We start from the raw sequence: 5654 nt of genomic DNA, 5'->3' as shown, positions 1-5654 counted from the left end.
CATCTATGCTATAGCCATAGATAGTCTGGGATAACATATTTTTTTTTAAGAATGCTCCATAATTTTAAGCATTTATACGGGTTTTTTTTCTTTTTGCAAAATCGGATGATTATTCTTTTATTTGATATTAATATTTAAGATCTACATCATATCAGAAAGGCATAAGAAATTAGTATAATGTCTGGAAAATGATTGTCCCAAAACTATCGCCATTATAAGGATCAAGAGAAATAAAGCTAAGTAACACAATCGAGAGCAGACTAACTAAAATAGGACTGCGCAGTATTTTACAACCATATTTTTGTGAGAATCGAATTTAGCTCCTCTTTTTTTACAGATATTGAGACTCTAGGACAAAATATTAATTTTTTTTAAAAATGAAAATTGCTTGAACAAACAGTGCGCGAAGAAAATGTTACGTTGTTTTTCTAGAAAGAAACCTAGATTTAATAAATCTTCTCAGCCCATAGACTATTTTTCAGATAGAGTCGATTTTTCATTTCAGGAGTCATTCTGTTGTCAATAATAATAATTGATTCTAATTAAGTAAAACTCCTTACTGCTTCAAATCCATAAAAATCTATTTCAAGATAGGGGTCTGGGACTTTGTTTCTTTAGAATAACAAATATTTTGTTTTCTCCACATTTATAACTAGGCCCATTTGTCTTGCAGCCACCTCTAAGGCAAGAAATGGCTCTTTCAGGGCTGGAAGGGAACGAGCAATTACATCAATATCATCAGCATATGCAAGTAGTTGTACTGATCTAGTAAAAATGTCACTGGTATTGATGTTTAAATCACAAAAAAATCTCTCAAGTGCAATATTTAAAAGAACACAGGAGAGAGAATCTCCCTGTCGAACACCTGTAAATATGTCAAGATTTTATGACAGAGACCCCAGAAACTTAATCTTACACTTTGTATCTTTTAATGTAAGTCTCGTCAATTTAATGAGTTTTGAAGGTATTTTATGGAATTTATACTTTCTCTGATTAAATGTATCTTTTTTTAAACGGATTTAGATTTAGGCTTTGATGACAGAAAGTCTAGGAAATATGGTCCTGGTCGTTTAAGTATTAGAGCTGTAGAAAGTTTGGTCTCCGGAATCTTAATTTCAATCTTTTTTTTCTTCAAAATCTCAATTAACAAGCGAATCCTAAAAAATTCACACACAATTATAACATTTGTTAATCCAAAACAACTTTTAAATACAAATAATTATTTATAATTATTGTTTTTTAATATTTATATTAATAAGTAGTAAAAAAATTGAATTTATACACAATTTTACATTATTATAATCTAAACTGCTGTTTGTAGAAAATGCAACACCATGAAAGAATCATCAGAATCAAATGAAATTTAATGCAGAAACGACTTGTACTGATACAAATAAATGATGAAATTTTCAAAACAAAAGAAACAAATTAAGCGTCCGAAATCAGTATTTGGTGCAGCCACCACGCGCTGCAATAAGTGCTGCTATACGACGTGGCATGGAGTCAAACAGATGTTGAATATCTGCTTGAGGAAGAGAATTCCATATCGCTTGTATGCGCAACCAAAGTTCGTCTTTGGAAACTGCAGGACGCGGATCACGAGTGAGACGCCGACCAACCATATCCCACACGTGCTCAATAGGCGACATATCCGGCGAATAAGCAGGCCAAGGAAGAAGTTGCATGCGTTGTGCTGAACAGAAGTCTCTAACAGTCCGCGCAACATGTGGGCGTGCATTATCCTGCTGAAAGATAGCTCCAGGGATGCCTTGAAGGAAAGGAACGACTTCGGGCTGTAGCACTTCACGGACGTATCTGTTGCTATTGAGATTACCCTCAATTCGTATCAAATTGGATCGTCCATGATACGAAATCGCACCCCAGACCATAACTCCGGGTGTTCGACCACTATGTCGTTCAATAATACACTCAGGAAGGCAGCGTTGACCGGCATAACGTCTAACACGAACACGGCCATCATGGGTCCACAAATTGAAGCGTGATTCATCTGAAAAGACAACTTGGTGCCAATCAGCTCGCCAGTCTCTGTGCTCAAGAGCCCACTGCCGACGCAGCCGTCGATGATCCGCCGTGAGGGGAATCCTGTATAATGGCACCCTTGCACGCAATCCACGGCGCAGCAGACGACGACGAATTGACGAAGCCGACAATTGTACACCTGTAGCAGTAGACCAATGTGCTGCCAGCTGCCTGGAGGAAGCTGTGCGATCATTCACCGCCATGCGGAGCAGGTGTCGATCATCGCGCTCTGACGTCACCTTCTGTCGTCCAGTGCCTGTTTTTCGAGTTGTTCGGTGCTCGTCGGTCCACTGCTTCCAAACTCGCATCACTGTGGAACTGTTCCGCTGCATACGAGCTGCTATTGCGCGATAGGAAAATCCTCCTTCTCGAAGGCCGATTATCCTCCCTCGTTCAAACTCCGTAAGTTGCTTGAATTTCTTATTCTTCCGTCGTGGAGGCATACTCAGGTCTCACTAAACGTTTGCCACTAACAAATAATCATAGACTATTTTCAACGTCCCGCTACAGCACTTTATTTATACGCTTTCAGCATCAATTCAGAGGGCGCTGCGCGCGCCACGCACGCGCGATGGCTCTGAAACTTTATTAATTTGCATAATATCCTATATCCATTATTAAAATAATATTTCATTTGATTCTGATGATTCCTTCATGGTGTTGCATTTTCTACAAACAGCAGTTTATATAGTATTAAATACCAAAATCTAAAATTTGTAGGAAAGTTTTACATTAATTCCCCAAAAAATTAAAATACAACTTCTTTACGATAGCAGAACACACAAAATGGGAAATTAGCAGTGAGGATTTCAAAGTTACAATTGCACCTCTGAAAAACTATTAGAACCATATTTTCCAGATTGCGATTATCTCCTGTATTGCAAATGTCAAGAATCAAAATTTTGTGGAAAATGATTATGTTTATTCAGAGAAAGTACATTGTTGTGCTAGAAATTGTAACTTTTAAAATCTTCTGCACAAATTAATTTGTCATATGTAGGCTTAGTTAAAAAAGTGAATTCCAAAATGTGAAAATTCGATCATTGGATCAAAAGTTATTAAGGATGTTCTTTGTTTCTTTGTGCACTTTATGTGGTGACTATGTTGAAAAATTAAAGAACGCTGCATCTCTCAGAGGTGAATAAATATATGTTAAATCTATTCGAATAATTTAAATTTTTTTTTTTATATCTGGCGTTGAACAGCTGACCCAATTTTGAATCTACGACAAAGTTTAACTCAGTAGCTTTACAATTTTGAATCAAACCCAGATTGCAAAGGAACTCCTGTATCAAGCATAGAAGCAAATTAGTCTACGTTGAGGACATTTCGATGAAACTTACTCGCATTTGCGTTGCAAATATATGTTAAATCTATTCGAATAATTTAATTTTTTTTTTATATCTGGCGTTGAACAGCTGACCCAATTTTGAATTTACGACAAAGTTTAACTCAGTAGCCTTGTAATTTTGAATCAAACCCAGATTGCAAAGGAACTCCTGTATCAAGCATAGAAGCAAATTAGTCTACGTTGAGGACATTTCGATGAAACTTACTCGCATTTGCGTTGCATGGAGTAGAAAACTACGAAAATCTCTCATGGTTACCCAGACTTCAAGACGATTTCAGAATGTGTTAGTTTAAAAATAAACATTTTCTTCATATATCAGCTTAAGGAAGTCTACGTTTATTCGAATCACTTCAAACTTACTGAATTTATTTTTGTATTGAAATACGTAAATTCTGCCCTTCACAATTTGGAATGGGAGCAAGGATCAAAAACGTTGAACTTCGGTTATGTACTCTTAAGTTCCAATCACTCTGCTGGCATGCACCACTGCTGTTATTACGTATGAACAAGTTAGTAAACGTGTGTACGGAATTGGTTTACTATTATGGATGACCAAGATGCACGCATTGGAGATGTCTAGTATGTACCAGAGACTTAATGTATCTATCTTTCCATACATCCTTCGTCTTTGAACGTCGTATAACCAAGGATGACCAAGATTACACGTATTGGAGATGTCTAGTATGTACCAGAGACTTAATGTATCTATCTTTCCATACATCCTTCGTCTTTGAACGTCGTATAACCAAGGATGACCAAGATTACACGCATTGGAGATGTCTAGTATGTACCAGAAACTTAATGTATCTATCTTTCCATACATCCTTCGTCTTTGAACGTTGTATACTTTGTGAATAAATAGTCCTTTGAAATTGGATGCAGGATCCAGGTTAACCTCGTAGTTTTTGTTGCTATTAGGCATTTAAACAGTGCTTTACTACTGGAACTGGGCAATTGTAAGTCAGGTAAAATACGAAATTTTACCAGAAACAAGTGCATGTTTCAGAAAGAAAATTAAAATATCTTAATGCAGTTTTTCCATTATAGATCGCATTTTTTATTGCAGAAATTATTACAATCAAAGTATTTATAATTTAAAACGTAATAATTTTAAAATTTTAAAATCAATTTTAATTATTACAACGTGAAGTCTTAAAAAATCACCATAAGAGTTTGATAAATCAGAAATGCAAAAGCTATTTCAATATTCTTTTCTTTTACAAGACTAGCTAACGATTGCACGTCTGAAAAAAAAACTGTCGTGAGATGGATAATTTCCTGAGAAAAAAAAACATAATTGTTTGTTGAAGACGCAAATTCAGTTTTATGGTTTGCTGTCACGCACTATGTTTTATGAGTTTCTTTATTAAGTAATGCGCTTAAAATAAATCCTTTCTGTTGTGGTCTAGAATTCATGCATACTTAATTATATCTTATAGTTCAGTTGTCCTTAAGCTCTCTCGGTTTTCTTTAATGTTTTTTGAGAAATATTTTTTCTGGTTTAATCTGGTTTTCAACGGCGTTTCTATCAGTGATCAACTGATGGCAGCCTGATAAGATGCATCGATAACTTCCTCAGAACACGTTCTGCTTGGACGTCAAAGAAGGAGAGCAGGACTTCAGGTAGCAGTTTTAATTTTTAGGGAATCATGTTGTATAAAATATAGGCTACGAAAAATCTGAAACTAACTTCTATAATAGAAGTTATGTAGGAAAAAACATAGTGATGTAAACATAATTAGGCATTCCGGGTTCAAATATATGCTTAGTGAAAATTGATTTGTGCAAATATTTCACAGTAAAGCTCTCCTACGAACAAATGAACATGAGGACATGTCAAGGAAAAGAATGAAGATTCCTTGATTGCTGTTCATATAACATAGTAAGTAACATTCCAATAATTTAAAAATAATTAAAAAAAAGTAATAACAAAAATAAATAATTATAGTTAAACATTTAAAAATAATATTAACTATCTGTTTTAATCACTTTTATCACTGATTTGGATTGAACACAACAAAAAATATAGTGCAACTAATATTATATTATTGTAAATATATTTAACTTATGTTGTAAACTTACAATTGGATCTTATCTAAATGTTGACTTGAAAAAAAAATGTATATGAAAGATACAAAATTATTTTGAAGGAGTAAGTTCACCATAAGCGATTCCTACGCAATCTATATCTATACTATATATATCTTATCTATCTATCTATCTATCTATCTATCTATCTATCTATCTATCTATCTATCTATCT

General features: G+C 34.6%; 1 protein-coding gene across 2 annotated transcripts in view; it reads left to right on the top strand.

Moving 5' to 3' along the window:
* The first annotated feature begins 4880 nt into the window (after positions 1-4880).
* Positions 4881-5654, top strand: part of LOC107444051 (putative sodium-dependent multivitamin transporter) — a 25452-nt gene continuing 24678 nt past the window's right edge. Inside the window, exon 1 of one of the 2 annotated variants that reach the window (XM_021146858.3) lies at positions 4881-5014. The gene's annotated coding sequence lies outside the window, so the exon portion shown is untranslated. Of the gene's footprint in view, positions 5274-5654 lie in introns of both variants that reach the window. The other variant, XM_016058102.4, reaches the window with a different exon arrangement.

Source organism: Parasteatoda tepidariorum, chromosome 3 (assembly GCF_043381705.1).
Source record: "Parasteatoda tepidariorum isolate YZ-2023 chromosome 3, CAS_Ptep_4.0, whole genome shotgun sequence".
Lineage (NCBI taxonomy): Eukaryota > Metazoa > Arthropoda > Arachnida > Araneae > Theridiidae > Parasteatoda > Parasteatoda tepidariorum.
This window is presented reverse-complemented; position numbering and strand designations above follow the sequence as displayed.